The following is a 23,656-nucleotide window of genomic DNA, read 5'->3' on the forward strand; positions in this document are numbered from 1 at the left end:
TGGATGAACTCAGTCTGAGTCATCTCTGTGTTGCTACATGCTGCAGAGTATGTACCAGTTGTTCTAGTATATAGGCTAAGCATATACACAATCTGTGTACTGGGTATAGTGGTGGAAATTGTTTTCAGGTGAAAATTAATTTTCAACCAAAGAAACACCTGCCCTGTCATATACAATGTGTGCAATGTATTACCTTCTTTTAATCTATTTACTGTTTTTTTTTTGTGAAAAGTGAATGTCATCTAAACAATGGGTGAACAAATGTGCCAAAAGATTACAAGAAAATTAGGTACATAATTACAACATAAGCCTCACAATAGCACTAACCCCCCACATGTAGCCATGTTTTGAACAAGAATCGGCAATTAATCCACATCAGACTGTGGAGGATTCAAAAGATTACACCCACACAGCAATTCAGTCATATAGAAAATGGTAAGTTGAATGAGCTACATGCATCTGACTTGTATACATTTGGACATAAATTGAATGGGAGCCATATAGAAAAAGACTTAGAGGTGAGACATATTTTATCTTTAACAGTGTGTCAAAGGTAATGGAGCAAGCACAGAATCCTAATTACGTGTCTAAAGAGGATGACGAGAAGATCCACTACAATCATACTGTCATATAGAAAGCCTCATTTACTTTAGTGTTTACTCAGAATGTACTCATGCAACTGTATTTTTCTATAATGATTTTAGTAGACAATTCAAGACATTTTACTCTCTCTAAGACTATCTTGATTTTTAAGATATACAGTACAGACCAAAAGTTTGGACTCACCTTCTCATTTAAAGATTATTCTGTATTTTCTTGACTATGAAAATGTACATTCACACTGAAGGCATCAAAACTATGAATTAACACATGTGGAATTATATACTTAACAAAAAAGTGTGAAACAACTGAAAATATGTCTTATATTCTAGGTTCTTCAAAGTAGCCACCTTTTGCTTTGATGACTGCTTTGCACACTCTTGACATTCTCTTGATGAGCTTCAAGAGGTAGTCACCGGAAATGGTCTTCCAACAATCTTGAAGGAGTTCCCAGAGATGCTTAGCACTTGTTGGCCCTTTTGCCTTCACTCTGCGGTCCAGCTCACCCCAAACCATCTCGATTGCGTTCAGGTCTGGTGACTGTGGAGGCCAGGTCATCTGGCGTAGCACCCCATCACTCTCCTTCTTGGTCAAATAGCCCTTACACAGCCTGGAGGTGTGTTTGGTGTCATTGTCCTGTTTAAAAATAAATGATGGTCCAACTAAACGCAAACCGGATGGAATAGCATGCTGCTGCAAGATGCTGTGGTAGCCATGCTGGTTCAGTATGCCTTCAATTTTGAATAAATCCCCAACAGTGTCACCAGCAAAGCACCAACACACCATCACACCTCCTCCTCCATGCTTCACGGTGGGAACCAGGCATGTAGAGTCCATCCGTTCACCTTTTCTGCGTCTTACAAAGACACGGTGGTTGGAACCAAAGATCTCAAATTTGGACTCATCAGACCAAAGCACAGATTTCCACTGGTCTAATGTCCATTCCTTGTGTTCTTTAGTCCAAACAAGTCTCTTCTGCTTGTTGCCTGTCCTTAGCAGTGGTTTCCTAGCAGCTATTTTACCATGAAGGCCTGCTGCACAAAGTCTCCTCTTAACAGTTGTTGAAGAGATGTGTTTGCTGCTAGAACTCTGAGTGACATTGACTTGGTCACTAATCTGAGCTGCTGTTAACCTGCCATTTCTGAGGCTGGTGACTCGGATAAACTTATCCTCAGAAGCAGAGGTGACTCTTGGTCTTCCTTCCCTGGGGCGGTCCTCATGTGAGCCAGTTTCTTTGTAGCGCTTGATGGTTTTTGCAACTGCACTTGGGGACACTTTAAAAGTTTTCCCAATTTTTCGGACTGACTGACCTTCATTTCTTAAAGTAATGATGGCCACTCGTTTTTCTTTACTTAGCTGCTTTTTTCTTGCCATAATACAAATTCTAACAGTCTATTCAGTAGGACTATCAGCTGTGTATCCACCTGACTTATGCACAACACAACTGATATTCCCAACCCCATTTATAAGGCAAGAAATCCCACTTATTAAACCTGACAGGGCACACCTGTGAAGTGAAAACCATTTCCGGTGACTACCTCTTGAAGCTCATCAAGAGAATGCCAAGAGTGTGCAAAGCAGTCATCAAAGCAAAAGGTGGCTACTTTGAAGAACCTGGAATATAAGACATATTTTCAGTTGTTTCACATTTTTTTGATAAGTATATAATTCCACATGTGTTAATTCATAGTTTTGATGCCTTCAGTGTGAATGTACAATTTTCATAGTCATGAAAATACAGAAAAATCTTTAAATCAGAAGGTGTGTCCAAACTTTTGGTCTGTACTGTATATATATATACAGTACAGACCAAAAGTTTGGACACACCTTCTGATTTAAAGATTTTTCTGTATTTTCATGACTATGAAAATTGTACATTCACACTGAAGGCATCAAAACTATGAATTAACACATGTGGAATTATATACTTAACAAAAAAGTGTGAAACAACTGAAAATATGTCTGATATTCTAGGTTCTTCAAAGTAGCCACCTTTTGCTTTGATGACTGCTTTGAACACTCTTGGCATTTTCTTGATGAGCTTCAAGAGGTAGTCACCGGAAATGGTTTTCACTTCACAGGTGTGCCCTGTCAGGTTTAATAAGTGGGGTTTCTTTCATTATAAATGGGGTTGGGACCATCAGTTGTGTTGTGCATAAGTCTGGTAGATACACAGCTGATAGCCCTACTGAATAGACTGTTAGCTGCTTTTTTCTTGCCATAATACAAATTCTAAGTATCATTACTTTAAGAAATGAAGGTCAGTCAGTCCGAAAAATTGGGAAAACTTTGAAAGTGTCCCCAAGTGCAGTTGCAAAAACCATCAAGCGCTACAAAGAAACTGGCTCACATGAGGACCGCCCCAGGAAAGGAAGACCAAGAGTCACCTCTGCTTCTGAGGATAAGTTTATCCGAGTCACCAGCCTCAGAAATCACAGGTTAACAGCAGCTCAGATTAGAGACCAGGTCAATGCCACACAGAGTTCTAGCAGCAGACACATCTCTTCAACAACTGTTAAGAGGAGACTTTGTACAGCAGGCCCATAGATGCTAGGAAACCACTGCTAAGGACAGGCAACAAGCAGAAGAGACTTGTTTGGGCTAAAGAACACAAGGAATGGACATTAAACCAGTGGAAATCTGTGCTTTGGTCTGATGAGTCCAAATTTGAGATCTTTGGTTCCAACCACTGTGTCTTTGTGCGACGCAGAAAAGGTGAATGGATGGACTCTACATGCCTGGTTCCCACCATGAAGCATGGAGGAGGAGGTGTGTGGGGGTGCTTTGCTGGTGACACTGTTGGGGATTTATTCAAAATTGAAGGCATACTGAACCAGCATGGCTACCACAGCATCTTGCAGCGGCATGCTATTCCATCCGGTTTGCGTTTAGTTGGACCATCATTTATTTTTCAACAGGACAATGTCCCCAAACACACCTCCAGGTTGTGTAAGGGCTATATGACCAAGAAGGAGAGTGATGGGGTGCTGCGCCAGATGACCTGACCTCCACAGTCACCAGACCTGAACCCAATCTAGATGGTTTGCGGTGAGCTGTACCGCAGAGTGAAGGCAAAAGGGCCAACAAGTGCTAAGCATCTCTGGGAACTCCTTCAAGATTGTTGGAAGACCATTTGCGGTGACTACCTCTTGAAGCTCATCAAGAGAATTCCAAGAGTGTGCAAAGCAGTCATCAAAGCAAAAGGTGGCTACTTTGAAGAGCCTAGAATATAAGACATATTTTTAGTTGTTTCACACTTTTTTGTTAAGTATATAATTCCACATGTGTTAATTCATAGTTTTGATGCCTTCAGTGTGAATGTACAATTTTCAAAGTCATGAAAATACAGAAAAATCTTTAAATGAGAAGGTGTGTCCAAACTTTTGGTCTGTACTGTATATATACAGCGTGGTCCAAAAGTAGGTGGACAGAAAGTGTAATAAGGTTATGAAGGGGGAGATTTATCAAACACTAAATTGCAGCCGCCTGTCTGGATCATCCTCCAATAAACCATGAATTAGATGTGGACGATAAGCTTTCCACCCAATCGATTTCAGGATTCACATGATAGAAGCTCGTGAAATTCCCAATTCCAAAGAGGCTCTTCTGGTGGACTTTTTTGGACTCTGAACAAATGTTTCAGCAACAAGTTGTTTATTATCTTCTGTACAGACTGTTTTGGGTCGACCAGTTTTTGGAGCATTAAGGATTGAGCCAGTGGCATTGAATTTGTCACGAATGCGGTAAATGGTTTGTCTCTTTGGGGCTTGAGTACCAAATGTTTCAACCCAATTTGCTCTAACGGTTTCAGCATTTTGAGATTTCCAATACTCTGTTAAAATCTGTTTTCTTTGATCTGTATTTAAATTATTTGCCATTATGTGTTATCTGAATTATCTGAAAAGAAAACAGATTTGGGGGAGATCTATCTGTGAAAACTAGATCTGTGAAACTGGGTCAGTTGCCCTTAGCAACCAATCAGATTCCACCTTTCATTTTCCAAAGAGTCTGTGAGGAATGAAAAGTGGAATCTGATTGGTTGCTAAGGACAACTGAGCCAGTTTCACTTTACACCATGTTTGATAAATCTCTCCCTTCATAACCTTGTTACACTTTCTGTCCACCTACTTTTGGACCACCCTGTATATATACACTGCTCAAAAAAATAAAGGGAACACTCAAATAACACATCCTAGATCTGAATTAATGAAATATTCTCATTGAATACTTTGTTCTGTACAAAGTTGAATGTGCTGACAACAAAATCACACAAAAATCATCAATGGAAATCAAATTTATTAACCAATGGAGGCCTGGATTTGGAGTCACCCCCAAAATTGAAGTGGAAAAACACACTACAGGCTGATCCAACATTGATGTAATGTCCTTAAAACAAGTCAAAATGAGGCTCAGTATTGTGTGTGGCCTCCAAGTGCCTGTATGACCTCCCTACAACGCCTGGGCATGCACCTGATGAGGTTGCGGATGGTCTCCTGTGGGATCTCCTCCCAGACCTGGACTAAAGCATTCACCAACTCTTGGACCGTCTGTGGTACAACGTGACGTTGGTGAATGGAGCAAGACATGATGTCCCAGATGTGCTCAATCGGATTCAGGTCTGGGGAACGGGCGGGCAAGTCCATAGCTTCAATGCCTTCATCTTGCAGGAACTGCTGACACACTCCAGCCACGAGGTCTGGCATTGTCCCACATTAGGAGGAACCCAGGGCCAACCGCACCAGCATATGGTCTCACAAGGGGTCTGAGGATCTCATTTCGGTACCTAATGGCAGTCAGTCTACCTCTGGCGAGCACATGGAGGGCTGTGCGGCCCTCCAAAGAAATGCCACCCCACACCATTACTGACCCACTGCCATACCGGTCATGCTGAAGGATGTTGCAGGCAGCAGATCCCTCTCCACGGCGTCTCCAGACTCTTATCACGTCTGTCACATGTGCTCAGTGTGAACCTGCTTTCATCTGTGAAGAGCACAGGGCACCAGTGGCGACTTTGCCAATCCTGGTGTTCTCTGGCAAAAGCCAAGCGTCCTGCACGGTGTTGGGCTGTGAGCACAACCCCCATCTGTGGATGGTGAGCCCTCATACCACCCTCATGGAGTCGGTTTCTAACCGTTTGTGCAGACACATGCACATTTGTGGCCTGCTGGAGGTCATTTTGCAGGGCTCTGGCAGTGTTCCTCCTGTTCCTCCTTGCACAAAGGCGGAGGTAGTGGTCCTGCTGCTGGGTTGTTACCCTCCTACGGCCCCCTCCACATCTCCTGGTGTACTGGCCTGTCTCCTGGTAGCGCCTCCAGCCTCTGGACACTACGCTGACAGACACAGCAAACCTTCTTGCCCCAGCTCGCATTGATGTGCCATCCTGGATGAGCTGCACTACCTGAGCAACTTCTGTGGGTTGTAGAGTCCGTCTCATGCTACCACGAGTGTGAAAGTACAACTAACATTCAAAAGTGACCAAAACATCAGCCAGAAAGCATTGGTACTGAGATATGGTCTGTGTTCCCCACCTGCAGAACCACTTCTTTATTGAGGGTGTCTTGATAATTGCCAATAATTTCCATCTATTGTCTATTCCATTTGCACAACAACATGTGAAATTGATTGTCAATCAGTGTTCCTTCCTAAGTAGACAGTTTGATTTCACAGAAGTTTGATTTACTTGGAGTTATATTCTGTTGTTTAAGTGTTCCCTTTACTTTTTTGAGCAGTGTATATATACAGTACAGACCAAAAGTTTGGACACACCTTCTCATTTAAAGATTTTTCTGTATTTACATGACTATGAAAATTGTACATTCACACTGAAGGCATCAAAACTATGAATTAACACATGTGGAATTATATACGTAACAAAAAAGTGTGAAACAACTGAAAATATGTCTTATATTCTAGGTTCTTTAAAGTAGCCACCTTTTGCTTTGATGACTGCTTTGCACACTCTTGGCATTCTCTTGATGAGCTTCAAGTGGTAGTCACCGGAAATGGTCTTCCAACAATCTTGAAGGAGTTCCCAGAGATGCTTAGCACTTGTTGGCCCTTTTGCCTTCACTCTGCGGTCCAGCTCACCCCAAACCATCTCGATTGGGTTCAGGTCTGGTGACTGTGGATGCCAGGTCATCTGGCGTAGCACCCCATCTTTCTCCTTCTTGGTCAAATAGCCCTTACACAGCCTGGAGGTGTGTTTGGGGTCATTGTCTTGGTGAAAAATAAATGATGGTCCAACTAAACGCAAACCGGATGGAATAGCATGCCACTGCTAGATGCTGTGGTATCCATGCTGGTTCAGTATGCCTTCAATTTTGAATAAATTCCCAACAGTGTCACCAGCAAAGCACCCCCACACCATCACACCTCCTCCTCCATGCTTCACGGTGGGAACCAGGCATGTAGAGTCCATCCGTTCACCTTTTCTGCATAGCACAAAAACACGGTGGTTGGAACCAAAGATTTCAAATTTGGACTCATCAGACCAAAGCACAGATTTCCACTGGTCTAATGTCCATTCCTTGTGTTCTTTAGCCCAAACAAGTCTCTTCTGCTTGTTGCCTGTCCTTAGCAGTGGTTTTCTAGCAGCTATTTTACCATAAAGGCCTGCTGCACAAAGTCTCCTGTTAACAGTTGTTGAAGAGATGTGTCTGCTGCTAGAACTCTGTGTGGCATTGACCTGGTCTCTAATCTGAGCCGCTGTTAACCTGTGATTTCTGAGGCTGGTGACTCGGATAAACTTATCCTCAGAAGCAGAGGTGACTCTTGGTCTTCCTTTCCTGGGGCGGTCCTCATGTGAGCCAGTTTCTTTGTAGCGCTTGATGGTTTTTGCAACTGCACTTGGGGTCACATTCAAAGTTTGCCCAATTTTTCGGACTGACTGACCTTCATTTCTTAAAGTAATGATGGCCACTCGTTTTTCTTTACTTAGCTGCTTTTTTCTTGCCATAATACAAATTCTAACAGTCTATTCAGTAGGACTATCAGCTATGTATCCACCAGATTTCTGCACAACAGAACTGAGTTTCAGCTCCCTCCACAGATTTATCTATTGGGTTCCGGTCTGAAGACTGGCTAGGCCACTCCAGTGCCTTGAAATGCTTCTTACGGAGCCACTCCTTAGTTGCCCAAGTTGTGTGTTTCAGGTCATTGTCATGCTTGAAAACCCAGCCACAACCTATCTTCAATGCTCTTATTGAGGGAAGGAGGTTGTTGGCCAAAATCTAGCAACACATAACCCCATCCATCCTACCTTCACTACGGTTCAGTCGTTCTGTCCCCTTTGCAGAAAAGCACTCCCAAAGTATGATGTTTGCCCAACCATGCTTCACGGTTGGGACGGTGTTCTTGGGGTTGTACTCATCCTTCTTCTTCCTCCAAACACGGCAAGTGGAGTTCATACCAAAAAGTTCTATTTTGGTCTGAACACATGACCTTCTCCTATGCCTCCTCTGGATCATCCATATGGTCATTTTCGAACTTCAAATGGGCCTGGACATGTGCTGGCATGAGCAGAGGGATCTTGCATGCCCTGCAGTTTTTTAATCCATGATGATGTAGTGTGTTACTAACAGTAATGTTTGAGACTGTGTTCCCAGCTCTCTTCAGTCATTGACCAGGTCTTCCCGTGTACTTCTCGGCTGATTCCTGGCCTTTTTCAGAATCATCCTTACCTCACGATGTGAGATCTTGCATGGAGCCCCAGACCGAGGAAGATTGACAGTCATCTTGTGTTTCCTCCATTTTCTAATAATTGTGCCAACAGTTGTTGCCTTCTCACCAAGCTGCTTGCCTATTGTCCTGTAGCCCATCCCAGCCTTGTGCAGGTCTACAATTTTTTCCCTGGTGTCCTTAGACAGCTATTTGGTCTTGGCCATGGTGGAGAGGTTGGAGTGTGATTGAGTGTGTGGACAGGTGTTTGTTATACAGGTAGCGATCTCAAACAGGTGCAGTTAGTACAGGTAATGATGGCAGAGTAGGAGGGCTTCTTAAAGAAAAACTAACAGGTCTGTGAGAGCCAGAATTCTTTCTGGTTGATAGGTGATCAAATACTTAATTCATGCAATAGAATGCAATTTTATTAATTAAAAATCATACAACGTGATTTTCAGTTTTTTTTTCTTTTTATATTCTGTCTCTCACAGTTGAATATATATATGTAGTGGTAAAACGACTTGCTTGGCTCTCCAAAGGCAGACACAGGACACACTTTTCGGGTTAACTTCCTGCTGGTTTATTCTGTGGCATAAACTTCCAGCAGTGTCCCATAAAAATAACAGGCCCTCTCGGGGTTAACGGGAAAGCAAAAGAGAAGGTATAACAGAGTCCATTAGCAAGAGAGGCTTTGCCCCCTCTGAGTAGCACGGTAAAGTCTTAGCAAGCACCAGTCCTCCGATGTTGCTCTCTGGCTTCAGCCAAACAGCCTGGAGACTTCCCTCTCCAGACCACACCCGCAAAACAAATTACTGACTGCATATTTAACCCTGCTCAGCCACACTCTTAGGGGAGGTAGGGGAATGGCCTCCCACCCTCTTTGTCATTCCCTTAAAACCACACCCTTTAAGATAGTTAACCCCAGCATATAACATGCTGGCAGAAATTTAGTAGGTTTCAGTTCACACAGGAGCGTAACCTGAGTGATACATAACTCCCCTCGTATATCATACCAGTGACTCTGTCACAATATATATATATATATATATGTATATAGAGATATTTAATTCTATCTATGTATCATCTAGACAAAAAACAACGAATGTAGGCAGCTCACCAAAAAAGTATGGCATCAAACTGTGGTTTATTAGCCCATAGAGGCTGTCAAATAAACCACATTTTTTGCCATACTTTTTTGTGTGCTGCCTCCATTTGTTGTTTTTTGTCTGGATGTTTTGGTTTTTGCCAGGGAGGCTTTGCACCCATATTGTATTGGTGCTGCTCCTGTTTTTCTATTTATAATTATCTACCTATCTATTTATCTATCTATCTATCTATCTATCTATCTATTCAGTACTTTGCAAAACAATTGGGCAGGTGTGGAAAAAATGTTGAAAGTTAGTTAATAGAAGTGTTAATAGTTTAGTTTTATCAATTAGCAAAATTCAAAGTGAATGAATAAGAGTGAAATCTAAATGCACTAAATACATCTAAATACACCATTTGTCTTCAAAACAGCATCAAAGCATCAAATCTTGGTACATTTTGCACACAGTTTTTGATGGAAGTCGACAGGGAGGTTATTCCAAACATCTTGGAGAACTAACCACAGATCTTCTGTGGATGTAGGTTTGTGCAAATCCTTTTGTCTCTACATGTAATACAAGTCAGACTATATGATGATGAGATCAGGGCTCTGTGTGAGCCATATTACTTCCAGGACCCTTTATTCTTTTATCATGTCATAGATTATAGACTGTGGCAAGCCTGAGCAGAGCAACAAGGCACAAGGTGTTTTATACTGCATTAGCAGAGTCCCTACCAGTTAAAGATTCCAAAGCAGACTGGAGTTTCAAGATTTGATTTTGAAGTTTGAAAAAGTACCAGGAAATGGGCAATATTGAGCATGGTAAACACAGTGGTTTGCCAAGGAAAGTTAGTGCAGCAGATGAGAAACACATCATGCTTACTTTCCTTAGAAATCGGAAAATGTCCAGCAGTGCCATAAGATCAGAACTGGCAACAACCAGTGGGCCCCATCTACTGTTTGGATACATCTGACCAGAAGTTGTCTTCATGGAAGAATTGTGGCCAAAAAGCCATACCTTCAGCATAGAAACTAGGCCAAGCAACTCAGCTATGCCCAAAAACATAGGAACTGGAGTGCAGAAAAATAATGCAGGTGCTCTTGACTGATGATTTAAAATGTGAAATATTTGGCTGTAACAGAAGGCAGTTTGTTGGCAAAAGAGCTGGAGAGCGGTACAATATTGAGTGTCTGGAGGTAACAGTGAAGCATGGTGGAGGGTCCTTACAAAGTTTTGACTTCACTTCAGCAAATGGAGTTGGAGATTTGGTCACTATTAATAGTTTCCACATTGCTGAGACATATAGGCTTATGCTTATCTATCATGCAATGCCATTACGGAAGCATCTGATTGGATCCAAATTTATTCTGCAGCAGGACAATGACCACAAACATACAGCAAATATAATTGAGAATCATTCTCACTGTAAATAAAGTATAAGAAGTCCTGGAAGTGATGATATGGCCCCCACAGAGCCCTGATCTCAGTATCATCAAGTCTGTCTGTGATTACATTAGGGACAGAAGGATTTCCCTAAGGCCTTATCCTTTGCTTTTAGTTCTCTAAGATATTTGGAACAATCTCCTTGCCAAATTAGCACAAAAACTTTATAAGTGTACCTAGAAGAATTGATATTATGATCCTCTTTTGAAGGCAAAGGCTAGTCACACCAAATATTAATTTGATTTATATTTCTCTTTTGTTCACTCACTTTGCTTTCTGTTAATTGATAAAAATAAAACATTAACACTTCGAATTCTCCGTTACTGCATTTTTTTCACACATGCCTAAAACTTTTGCACAGTGCTGTATGTATAGTACATGCACACATAGAAAAGAGAACTAAATATAGAAAATTCATGTCAAAATATTAAATATCCCAACAAATCCCCCTCCTTCTCTTGTCTCATATTGCAATTATAACTGAATCTTTATGATCCACAAGAGCTTCCTCTTTATCCTCAAAATTCTGTGTCTGGCTGGAAGGCAACTATCTGCAGCTGGAGACTCTCATATCTGCTCTATTAGCAATAGAACATGAATATCATTAAAGGGAATCTGTCATGTTGAAAATGGTATTTGATCTGCTGAACTGCAGGCAAGATGGTATAGAACTGGCGGACCTGGTTAGAATTATATACATTTTTGTGTGAAATTTTTCAGCAAAAATTGCATTTTAATAGTCATTGAAATTCCTGGTATTTGTATGGATGAGTCCAGTGAGTGGTCCTATGCAGTGATTGACAGTCTTCCCTGTATAACTGTGCATGCAGAGATAGCTGTAAGTAACTGAGTAGGACCGCCCACTGGACTCATACATACAAACACCAGGGATTTCATTGAATAAAAAACAAGTTATGCTGAATCCTTTCCCACACACCTATAGATCATTCTATTCAACGTCTCCTTAAAAATTTTGTATACCTTTTTACTAGAAAATTGTTGTATACCTAGTGACGCTGGGTTTCAAGCTTCTTTATTAATGAATTTGAATGCAATAATGAACCCAATTCAGCCCTGCGCCACAATAGTACGCTGTGGCTTGTTCTCGCAAGCATGGCCTAATAGATTGCCTGTCAGATATCACTAACAGGGCTAGTACTATGGAATACTAAGTATCTCAAGCGAAGACATGATCACAGCTTCAAGCTCTTTAGTATGACCAAGAAATGAAACACAGCTCAATAGAAAAAAAGTCATACAAAATAACCCAATTTTTATATAATATTTAATTTTATTTAGTTAAAATAGTAAACTATAAAAATATTACATATTCAGTAGCAATGCAAAAAAAATTATCCTTAGATTTCAGGTCATATATAACTAAGGCCACAGTGTCTGTAACATCCATTTACGTATGTGGAGAAAAGCTTCCATCACAGTTATTTGAAATATACCTATGTAGCTGTAGCTACATTTGCTCGAAAGCAGAAGAAAAAAAATCCTTTATGTCCTTTCATGTCCTTTTTTTTTGCAGTGCTGCATACTTTGCTTTTCTATCCAGAGGGAGACCACAAACAATCGTATACTGCATGGTATACAGTGTATATAGAAAGTCTACACGCCCCTGTTAAAATGCCAGGTTTTTGTCACGTAAAAAATCATACCAAGAAGAATCATTTCAGAACTTTTTCCATATTTAAGGGGGACCTGACAGCTGAGTAGAACCACATCCCCAATTATAAGAGGGTGTTCACACTTATGCAACTACATTATTTTAGTTTTGTTTTTCTTTTCACCCTCAAAATGATTTCAGTTCACTTCTCAGTGGATTTGTACAGATTATCGGTGATATTAAAGGGAACCTGACAGCTGATACATGCTGCCCGATCCACAGGCCGCTTGTATCAGACCATGGCTTTATGATTCTAGCCATATATGTTTAACTCTGAAACGCTGCAGCATTTCAACAATATATGGGGATAACATTATTGGAATAACTGTGGTGGCAGCACTCGACACCACTTCAGTGAACACTCACCATTGTGAGGTTCTTTGAATTTTTTCATTTTATTCACACTTGCACTTAATTAGGCACAGAGTCACCTTTTCTCTTTGCATTATTTGTGCCTTCCCCAAAATACTAAACACACTCCCCTGATGAATTCTCCGTAAGCAGAAAGTAAACAGCAGAAAGGAGCGCGTGTGCCCCTAGTAACCCGATGTTTACCATAGTTACCAGCCTGCTCCTGCTTCAGCAGGCTCGTAACCTGGAGCAGGACATCGTGAAAAGATTCTTTCCATTATGTCGCTGCTCCCCTGATCGTTGGTGAGCCTGCCTGTTTGACAGCTCACCAGCGACCACATAGCGACGCAGCAACGATCCCTGACAGGTCTTATCGTTGTCGGGATCGTTGCAGCGTCGCTAAGTGTGACGGAGCCTTAACGCGTCGGGAGGTTTTTTTGTGGGATAGTTTAGAAAGGTTCACTTGGGTACTACCTTTGTTAGGGCGGGAGCTAACACCAGGGTCGTGACAGGGCAGCATCAGTCCCTAGAACAAGATCAACAGAGACGGACAGAGAATCCCTGATGGTGTCTACATGCAAAATGGGTGAGATCTACAAATTTTCACAATAGCACTTTAGATTATGATTTATGTCATTTAACAGTCTGGACTGGATATATATTTATCAGGAGACTTTATCCTGTAAAATATTTGCAATGAGTCTTTTTGTGTCCTGAGGTTAATAGGGGTTATGTTGAGTCATTAATGGGTATATAGGATATAAAGTTTTAGAACTATAAGTAAAGGTTACGTCTTAAGAGAACCCTCTCTGCTGGTATTTGTTACAATAGTGACATTACCTAGAACTGGATGTCCATCAAAAATTGATGAAAAGACCAGCAGAAAATTGGTCTGTGAGTCAGCCAAGAGGCCTACAGCAACACTAAAAGAGCTGCAGGAATTTTTAGCAAGTACTGGTTGTGACAACAATCTCCTGTATACTTCATATGTCTTGCCTGTTGGGTACAGTAGCAAGATGGAAACTTTTTCTTACAAGGAAAACCTGGCTATGTTTTGCCAAAACCTACATCTAGTCTGTCAGCTAGTTGTGAATTACTATGAGTACACACTCCATGTCTGCTCTTCATGAGATAACCTGCTTCAATTATTGACAGTGGGGGGTGCAGGCAGTGATTCATTGCCCCCAGACTTTGAACTGTATAACTATAACTCCATTTATGACCATGACAATAACCTGGTGTTTTAATAAGGGTGTGTAGACTTTTTATATCCACTGTACATTTTTTTTTACACTGGGACTTCATGGGCAGTGAATGCTGTTATATGTCTGTATGTCAGAGCTTTTGGGAGAAAACAAGACCTTAAATACAATGCTCAAAAAATAAAGGGAACACTTAAACAACACAGTATAACTCCAAGTAAATCAAACTTCTGTGAAATCCAACTGTCCACTTAGGAAGCAACACTGATTGCCAAACAATTTCACATGCTGTTGTGCAAATGGAATAGACAATAGATGGAAATTATTGGCAATTATCAAGACACCCTCAATAAAGGAGTGGTTCTGCAGGTGGAGACCACAGACCACATCTCAGTACCAATGCTTTCTGGCTGATGTTTTGGTCACTTTTGAATGTTGGTTGTGCTTTCACACTCGTGGTAGCATGAGACGGACTCTACAATCCACATAAGTTGCTCAGGTAGTGCATCTCATCCAGGTTGGCACATCAGTGCGAGCTATGGCAAGAAGGTTTGCTGTGTCTGTCAGCGTAGTGTCCAGAGGCTGGAGTCGCTACCAGGAGACAGGCCAGTACACCAGGAGATGTGGAGGGGGCCGTAGGAGGGCAACAACCCAGCAGCAGGACCGCTACCTCTGCCTTTGTGCAAGGAGGAACAGGAGGAGCACTGCCAGAGTCCTGCAAAATGACCTCCAGCAGGCCACAAATGTGCATGTGTCTGCACAAATGGTAAGAAACCGACTCCATGAGGGTGGTATGAGGGCCCGACATCCACAGATGGGGGTTGTGCTCACAGCCCAACACCGTGCAGGACGCTTGGCATTTGCCACAGAACACCAGGATTGGCAAAGTCGCCACTGGCGCCCTGTGCTCTTCACAGATGAAAGCAGGTTCACACTGAGCACATGTGACAGACGTGACAGAGTCTGGAGATGCCGTGGAGAGCGATCTGCTGCCTGCAACATCCTTCAGCATGACTGGTTGGCAGTGGGTCAGTAATGGTGTGGGGTGGAATTTCTTTGGAGGGCCGCACAGCCCTCCATGTGCTCGCCAGAGGTAGCCTGACTGCCATTTGGTACCGAGATGAGATCCTCAGACCCCTTGTGAGACCATATGCTGGTGCGGTTGGCCCTGGGTTCCTCCTAATGCAGGACAATGCCAGACCTCATGTGGCTGGAGTGTGTCAGCAGTTCCTGCAAGATGAAGGCATTGAAGCTATGGACTGGCCCGCCCGTTCCCCAGACCTGAATTCGATTGAGCACATCTGGGACATCATGTCTCACTCCATCCACCAACGTCACATTGCACCACAGACTGTCCAGGAGTTGGCGAATGCTTTAGTCCAGGTCTGGGAGGAGATCCCACAGGAGACCATCCGCAACCTCATCAGGAGCATGCCCAGGCGTTGTAGGGAGGTCATACAAGCACATGGAGGCCACACACAATATTGAGCCTAATTTTGACTTGTTTTAAGGACATTACATCAAAGTTGGGTCAGCCTGTAGTGTGTTTTTACACTTTAATTTTGGGGGTGTCTCCAAATCCAGGCCTCCATTGGTTAATAAGTTTGATTTCCATTGATGATTTTTGTGTGATTTTGTTGTCAGCACATTCAACTTTGTACAGAACAAAGTATTCAATGAGAATATTTCATTCATTCAGATCTAGTATGTGTTATTTGAGTGTTCCCTTTATTTTTTTGAGAAATGTAGTTCCTTGAAGGAAAAGCAAAAAAAAAAAAGATGACTCTCAGAATTTGGCAACACAAAACAAAATATGGTTTCACTATGCAAATCTAAGTCATAAGAAAGTGCTAATATTTGATACCACCACAATCATTATGTCCCGTAAACAAAAGTAAAAATATTCTTTATACCACACGGTAAATAGTGTATAAAAATTATATATTTTTCCCTGTTGCTAAAAAAATAATTAAGTCTAAACTATGGTCACAATTCATGAAAGCGATTACACCAGAAATATGTTTTAAAATGCTTTGTAATGTTACAAAATTTTTTCACAATACAGAGTAGTCCTTTTGGTCAGCTTTGCTAATAATAAGCTGAACAGGGCGTGATCCACTTGTCTATTTAATGACAAGCTGTTGCATACATTATGGCACAAATTTTACTTCAAGCCCTACTTTTATGACACACCAGATTCATTAAGAGGCATGAATTACACTGTTCTTGATGAATCATGGCCTATATGTATCCCAAAACAGTGACCATAGTAACATAGTAGTTTCTTACAAGCAAATCTAACACGGTAGCAGACATTGCATGTCCGATTCTAAACTAATATGTTCTTTCTTCATGGTCCCCCACTGGTCTCTGTACTTCCCAGTTGATGATGTACCCGATGCAGCCATTGGTCCGTTTACAGCTTGTGATCAGCATCAGGGAAGTACAGATATTACGCAAACCCTTAAGCCATGTCACTGCTGAAGCCAACGAGTGATTGACTGCTTTTGTAAGTTAATGCCCACGGCCCACACCCTGCCGTATTTCCTGATTCCCGACTCTTGCTAAACACAAGTCCATGACAAAGACTGCTCTCGGTTGAAACGTTGGACCATATCTGTTTTTGACTCCTTGCCAGATCAAATAAATTAACACTGTAGCAAGACCTACAGTCTCCTTTTCTTTTGTTGTGCTGAGGTTCCAATTTCAATTTATCTGGACCACGAGTCCCTTCCTTGAGCACCAGGGCTGCGGAGTCGGTAAGCCAAACCTCCGACTCCTCAATTTCCATGACACCGACTCCACGACTCCGACTCCCTCATACATGGCTCATGTTTAAGTGATAAATTTACTGTAGGACAGATTAATCTCAGCTAAAAGTCCCAACTTATTATATATTTTAGGAGTCGGAGTTGGTACATTTTATTCCAACTCCACCAAAATGGGCACCGACTCCACGACTCCGATTCCACAGCCCTGTTGAGCACACTATATTTTTTTTCCAAAAAGACAGGGTTGCTGTTTGTTCTCCTTCATCTAGATCACACATGTCAAACTCTGGCCCATGGGTTAAATCTGGCCCTCAGGGTGGTTTTATTTGGCCCGCGACACCAGAACCACCACCCATATGCGGGGTCATTATTCTATATGGAGGACTATGTGGGGCCATTATTCTGTATGGAGGACTATGTGGGGCCATTATTCTGTATGGAGGACAATGTGGGGCCATTATTTTGTATGGAGGACTATGTGAGGCCCATTATTCTGTATGGAGGACTATGTGAGGCCCATTATTTTGTATGGAGCATTATATGGGGCCCATTATTCTGTATGGAGGACTATGTGGGGCCACTATTCTGTATGGAGGACTATGTGGGGCCCATTATTCTGTATGGAGGACTATGTGAGGCCCATTATTTTGTATGGAGCATTATATGGGGCCCATTATTCTGAGTGGAGCATTATGCGGGGCCATTATACTGTATGGAGGACTATGTGGGGCCCATTATTCTGTATGGAGGACTATGTGGGGCCCATTATTCTGTATGGAGGACTTTGTGGGGCCCATTATACTGTATGGAAAGCTATGTGGGGCAATTATACTGTTTGGAAGACTATGTGGGGCCCATTATTCTGTATGGAGGACTATGTGGGGCCCACTATACTGTATAGTGGTTGGCCCACGACTTTGTCCAAGTTTTTAATTTTGTCTCTCTGTGTGTTTGAGTTTGACATCCCTGAGCTAGATCTCATGTGATCAGCAATAGGGAAGTACAGAGACTTCATAAACCCTTTAGTCATGTGACTGCATAAACCAACCAGTGATTGGCTGCTTTGGTCATGTGGCTGGACGGCATGAGATCAGCTATTGGACAGTTCAGAGACCGGCAGGGTACTGGGAGGCATTGGAAGTGGTGTGTGGGATCCGTAAAATGAGTGTGACTTTTTACATTTTGCACACATTCTAAAGCTGGCCATACACATTACATAGCTGAATGATCGCTCATGTGACGCCTGTGTCTCCCGACTCCCTCATACTCGAGAGCACTCGCCTTAGCCCAGCTCTCCTGTCTCCTCTATGAGAGAGGTGCCGCCAGAATGATCTGCTGACTTTCCCGATTAATGAAATGATAACCTGTTTGAATTCCTACCACTCCATCTGTGTTCTCCATCTTGTAGGCCCCTGTACACATTACATAGTCGTTTGATTCCAAATGACGTCAGCAGGTTAGACCTGACTTTGCATATAAGGCCATAAGCTGTATTAAGAATTTTTTTTTTAATGCTAATTATATTTTAGAAGACCTTACTTGTTCTACGAGAAGGGGATAGATAACCTTTCCTAATACAAATGATTTAATAAAGCTGCAATTACCATTTTTTCCTTACTGATTCTGAGCACCTGACTATCAACTCCATCTATTATTTCACGTTCCATCACTTATAAAGCATAATTTCTAGCATTGAGGTAAAAGCCACGTACCAGATAAAAAAAAAAACAACATTAAAATTAGCTCTATAGACTAAACAATTCCAAAAACGACAATCAAGGGAAACGCACAAGTAAGGAAGCTGAGGTGCCAGCGGTCACGGAGGGTGTAAAGTATGGACATAACAGGAGCGAGGGGTTAAATACTCTATACAGCTTGGATGTGTTTTACTCCTGGAATTTCTTATTTTCATTGCATTTTTGACGTTTTAATTCCCTGTTTCATAATCCTGGTGTTTGCTTGTGCTGGTGCCAACTTTCCATGGCCCAGGTTTTTGCTGTGGGTTGTGAACTACACCTCTCCGTGTATTAGCAGCTCCCTGTCTAACCCATCCATTCACCTGCTGCTTCTGTGACAGTGGTGCGCACATTAGACTTGTCAAACATGCTCCCATTTTCCCAGCAATATATGTGCAGCGCTAATTAACATAAATATACTTCTGGCAGAAAACATACTTTGCTATCTCCTTAATGCACAGCCTTGTTTTTTAGAAAGCAAAGTATTTAATATTCTATTTGAATAAAACGGAATCAAATATTTAACATGGTTACTCTTCTGGCTGATGGGAATTTACAAAAAATCGCCAGCTGTCTAGTGGTTGGTGCATAGTGCACCATTCAGAGTGGAAGCAGGCGATATTTATTATTTTGCAAGAACCTGTGAGACAAGAGATGTATTGTGTCTCATTGATCACTGGTAGTGATGAGCGAACATGTTCTGCTAACCCTTTCGGCGAGCATGCTCAGGTGCTCGCCGAGTATTTGCAGCGTGCTCGAATGTTATGTTAGAGTCACTGTGTGTGCATGATTTGCGACTGTTTGACAGCTTTAATACGTGTGAGGAATGCCTAACAAATAGGCATTCCTCACATGTATTAAAGTTGTCAAACAGTCGCAAATCATTCACACAGAGTGACTCAAACATAACATTCGAGTACGCCGAAGATACTCAGAAAACACCCGAGCATGCACGTAAATCTCGAGTAACGAGCATGCTCGTTCATCACTAATCACTGGTATCACCAATTGCTTGGTCAGTGGCATAAGTAGAAATAGAGTGTTTCCTCTAAATACATTTTCAGGAGTCCTTCAGAAGTGGTCATAGTAGATTTACCGATCATCCCCACATATAACTGTTGGCATTCAGAAAATTTGAGCAAAATAATCCCTTTCATATTTGTGAATTGGGTTATTTCTATAGTATATGCAGGATATCTCTACAAATCCTATTCAGATCAATGGGATAGTCACAGAATATTATTCCAAAAAATCTGCCGCATGTAATTTTACCCTCTCATTAGCCATCACATTTTGCCTTTTGAAAATAGGACTGCACACATTTGTCAGTCCCATGTACGGTATTTTACAGACTTGTTTGTTTAGGCTCACATCCATTGAACAGTGCATACAATTAGACTTAATTGCTTCCTATTCCTCCTCCTACAGTGTTTTCCCCATTATTCACTCCTTTCTTGAATCTTTCTTGTCAGACTGTTGCTCGTAGGTGAGAGAGGGAATAATCCATGAGTTGATTTATAGTTCTTTTAAAGGTTTTTGCTATTGTTCCTGGCTGATTGAGTAACATTACAGATAAAGTGAACCTGTGAGATGATTTTTGCCTCTTATACCACCTCCACTACCTCACTGATCCTCACCATAGCTTAAGCTTCATTTTGATAAAAAAGAAGCTTAAATGGAGTCAATGAGAAAGCAAGCAAAGATGTCTCCAGCAGGACCAGGGTTGTATATATCTTGTTAAAACTTCACTTTTAATTTCAAAATTGTAAAAGCCAAGGATGAGTTACAGAATGAGCAATATAGCGGCTCTTAAGTACAGCACATTCCAACGCGTTTCGGCTAAACCTTGTTCATGGAATAATGTGAGAACTAAGCCTACTAGCTGAAGTTAAATAAAAAACACTTCTTGGTGATTGCTTCAGGTGTTGGACCACAGCCCAGAGGAGAATTAACCCATTATTGGCAGCTAAAATTAACTACAGCAAAAAAGCACTAAAACTACATAAAATTGGACATAGATAGAATGGAATACAAAATTAGTGGAAATACAAAATGAGTGAGAGATACATGCAGAAACAAAAACAAAAAGATCTTTTATGCCGTGGAGCAGTAAAACACATAATAATGATCATAATAATCACTAAGCATCCCTTATGTCTGGTGAGCATGACTGTTTAAACACCATAACAGTATAAATATAGTTAGTATATGTAGTCCTATATAAAAAAAAAAATTTTAGTAAATAAATAAATTTTTTATAGAAAAAGGATGCAAAAGTCATAAATATGAGCATTGAACAATAAAGCAGTTGAACAGTTAGACAGTGCATTCTATTATGACCACAAAGGAAATATATTATCAAAGCACTGTCGAGCATAAATACGTGAGACTAAGTGTATTGTAAAATGAGATCCTGTCTCACATTCAGACCTTGCGGAAATCTAGTACACAAGAGAAAAATCCAGAATGATTCTCGGTTCAGGATTTTTCTCCTGTGGTCACCACCTCTCTCCGGCTTAAAAACTTTTTCTATTGCTTTAAATCTGAAGTCATTTAGATCTCCATGGTGGACATTTGCAAAGTGTTTTGAAACTGCCGATTTGTTTAGGCTGTTAGGATTGCATGCATCCGACATATGACGACGGATGCGTATTTTTAAAGGTCCTGTGGTACAGCCTACATACTGTAGCTTACAAGCAATACATTCTGCAAGGTATATAACCCCTTCTGAATTGCAGTTTAAGAAGGTGCTGATTTTGTATATTTTTTTGGTGATTTCAGACTGAAAGGAAACACTTTTGTGTGCGTATTTGCAAGAAATGCATCTACTATGGCCACAATTATAAAACCCTTTTAAACTGAGCCAGGTTTCTGATGGAAAATGAGAATTTTTTGTACAAAAAAGGCTCGGAGAAACCAGTGAACCTATAGTGGGAGCTTTTTTAGCTATATATTTTATGGAGCAATTTTTTTTTTTTTTTTTTTTTTTATATAGGACTACATATATTAACTATATTTATACTGTTATGGTGTTTAAACAGTCATGCTCACCAGACATAAGGGATGCTTAGTGATTATTATGATCATTATTATGTGTTTTACTGCTCCACGGCATAAAAGATCTTTTTGTTTTTGTTTCTGCATGTATCTCTCACTCATTTTGTATTTCCACTAATTTTGTATTCCATTTTATCTATGTCCAATTTTATGTAGTTTTTGTGCTTTTTTGCTGTAGTTAATTTTAGCTGCCAATAATGGGTTAATTCTCCTCTGGGCTGTGGTCCAACACCTGAAGCAATCACCAAGAAGTGTTTTTTTATTTAACTTCAGCTAGTAGGCTTAGTTCTCACATTATTCCATGAATAAGGTTTAGCCGAAACGCGTTGGAATGTGCTGTACTTAAGAGCCGCTATATTGCTCATTCTGTAACTCATCCTTGGCTTTTACAATATGAAATTAAAAGTGAAGTTTTAACAAGATATATACAACCCTGGTCCTGCTGGAGACATCTTTGCTTGCTTTCTCATTACTTGAACCTTGGTAGCCCGTGACCTGGGCGTCTCCGCTGCAAGACTTCTTGGGACTGGATGAGTCTGGCTATTACATGGTGAGCTGACATACGTTTTCCCTTTCCCTTTCCCCTCGTTTTTTCATTAAATGGAGTCAATCACCAGATTTTTGCTACCCCATCAGAGAAGTAGCATGATTAGGGGCAGAGACCCTGATTCCTGTGATGTATCGCTAACTGGGCTGCTTGCTGTAGTTTTGATAAAAATCACTACTTTATCTGCTGCAGCTCTCCCAGTCCTCTGAATGGTCTGCATAACTCTGCCCACACCACTGATTGGCAGCTTTCTGTATATACTGTGCATAGGCAGAAAGCTGCCAATCAGTGGTGGGGGTGGGATTATACAGAGCTCTTGAATATAAAGGACTATATGGCAGCAGGTTTACTAGTCCTCTAATAATAATCTCCTGCTGATTAAAACTGTGATTTTTTTTTTCAAAACTACAGCAAGGAGCCAAATAAGTGACACATCGCTGGTTTCTGTCTCTACATCATGCTGCTCTCATGTTAGGTGTCAAATAGCCCTTTGACAGATTACTTTTTATCCCAATGGGCAGTGTATGCATTACACCTGTTTGCAGTCATGGTGGTGAAGATGCTGAGAAGACAAGGCAAGATGGCTTTATCCTAATTCCTTCCACTCTGGCTTGATTGATGTCTCTGAAAAGGGTACATCATCCCAAGTGTTAGCTGGTAAGATTCTAGCACCATAGAAAAATTGAATAAAAATTAAAAATTGTATTCAAATCCATATAAAACATGTACAAGATAACATTGTTTACATGTATCAAGCCTGGTGGAGGCCGTACATCAACCCAAGCATTGGCTTTCAGGACACCAAACAAAAAAATATCACTTACCCTTTATACCCTAGTTGCTCTGATGCTGCTGCAGTTGGGATTTTTTTTATATACTGGACAACCTCCTTAATAATTTTGAGTCCTATTTGCGGACAAGACAAAGAGGAGAGGCTCCTGCTGTAGCCAGATGTCTCATAGCCGGACACAGGATAGTGAGGACAGGGGGAAAAACTGATATACTAGGTCACATACTGAAGATTTCTTACAAATGGGGCAAAGTAGGAAAGGAAGAGATAAGGGTTGATATGCCTTTATATATTTTTTTGTGTTGCACATCATAACATTACAATGCCAGCTGATATTAACCACGACAACTGGTTATCCTAATATTCATCCATTCATTTAGTTGAATTAAAACAAAAATCATCTTCTGCGCTAGATCATTCTGGCTGGTGATTATTATATCATATTTCTGATAGTAATAGGATGTTAATAAAGGGGTAAATTACTTCTTTCAGGCTAGGGTCACACGATCGTCTATTCTCTTGGTGAGTGGATCGGATTAATTACATTAATGACACTCTGTTTAAATTCTGGAGTCAGATTAGTGTGCGAGAGAATCGGAGCTCAGGTATGGAGAAGATGGAGAACAAAATTTCTCCATCCTCTCCATTGTCTGAGTCTGTGGAAAGCTGACTGCACTCTGATGACATCCGATGTTTTACACTCACCCATAGACTTGTATGGGTGTGTGTTGTCCGATTAG

The 23,656-nt window shown here is 41.2% G+C and overlaps 1 protein-coding gene across 8 annotated transcripts in view; it reads left to right on the forward strand.

Moving 5' to 3' along the window:
- SHANK3 (SH3 and multiple ankyrin repeat domains 3) overlaps positions 1-23,656 on the forward strand; it is a 422,681-nt gene that overhangs the window by 217,528 nt on the left and 181,497 nt on the right. The gene's annotated exons all lie outside the window — the stretch shown is intronic.

Source organism: Phyllobates terribilis, unplaced genomic scaffold, assembly GCF_046119375.1.
Source record: "Phyllobates terribilis strain yellow unplaced genomic scaffold, ASM4611937v1 Scaffold_11__3_contigs__length_659146591, whole genome shotgun sequence".
NCBI lineage: Eukaryota > Metazoa > Chordata > Amphibia > Anura > Dendrobatidae > Phyllobates > Phyllobates terribilis.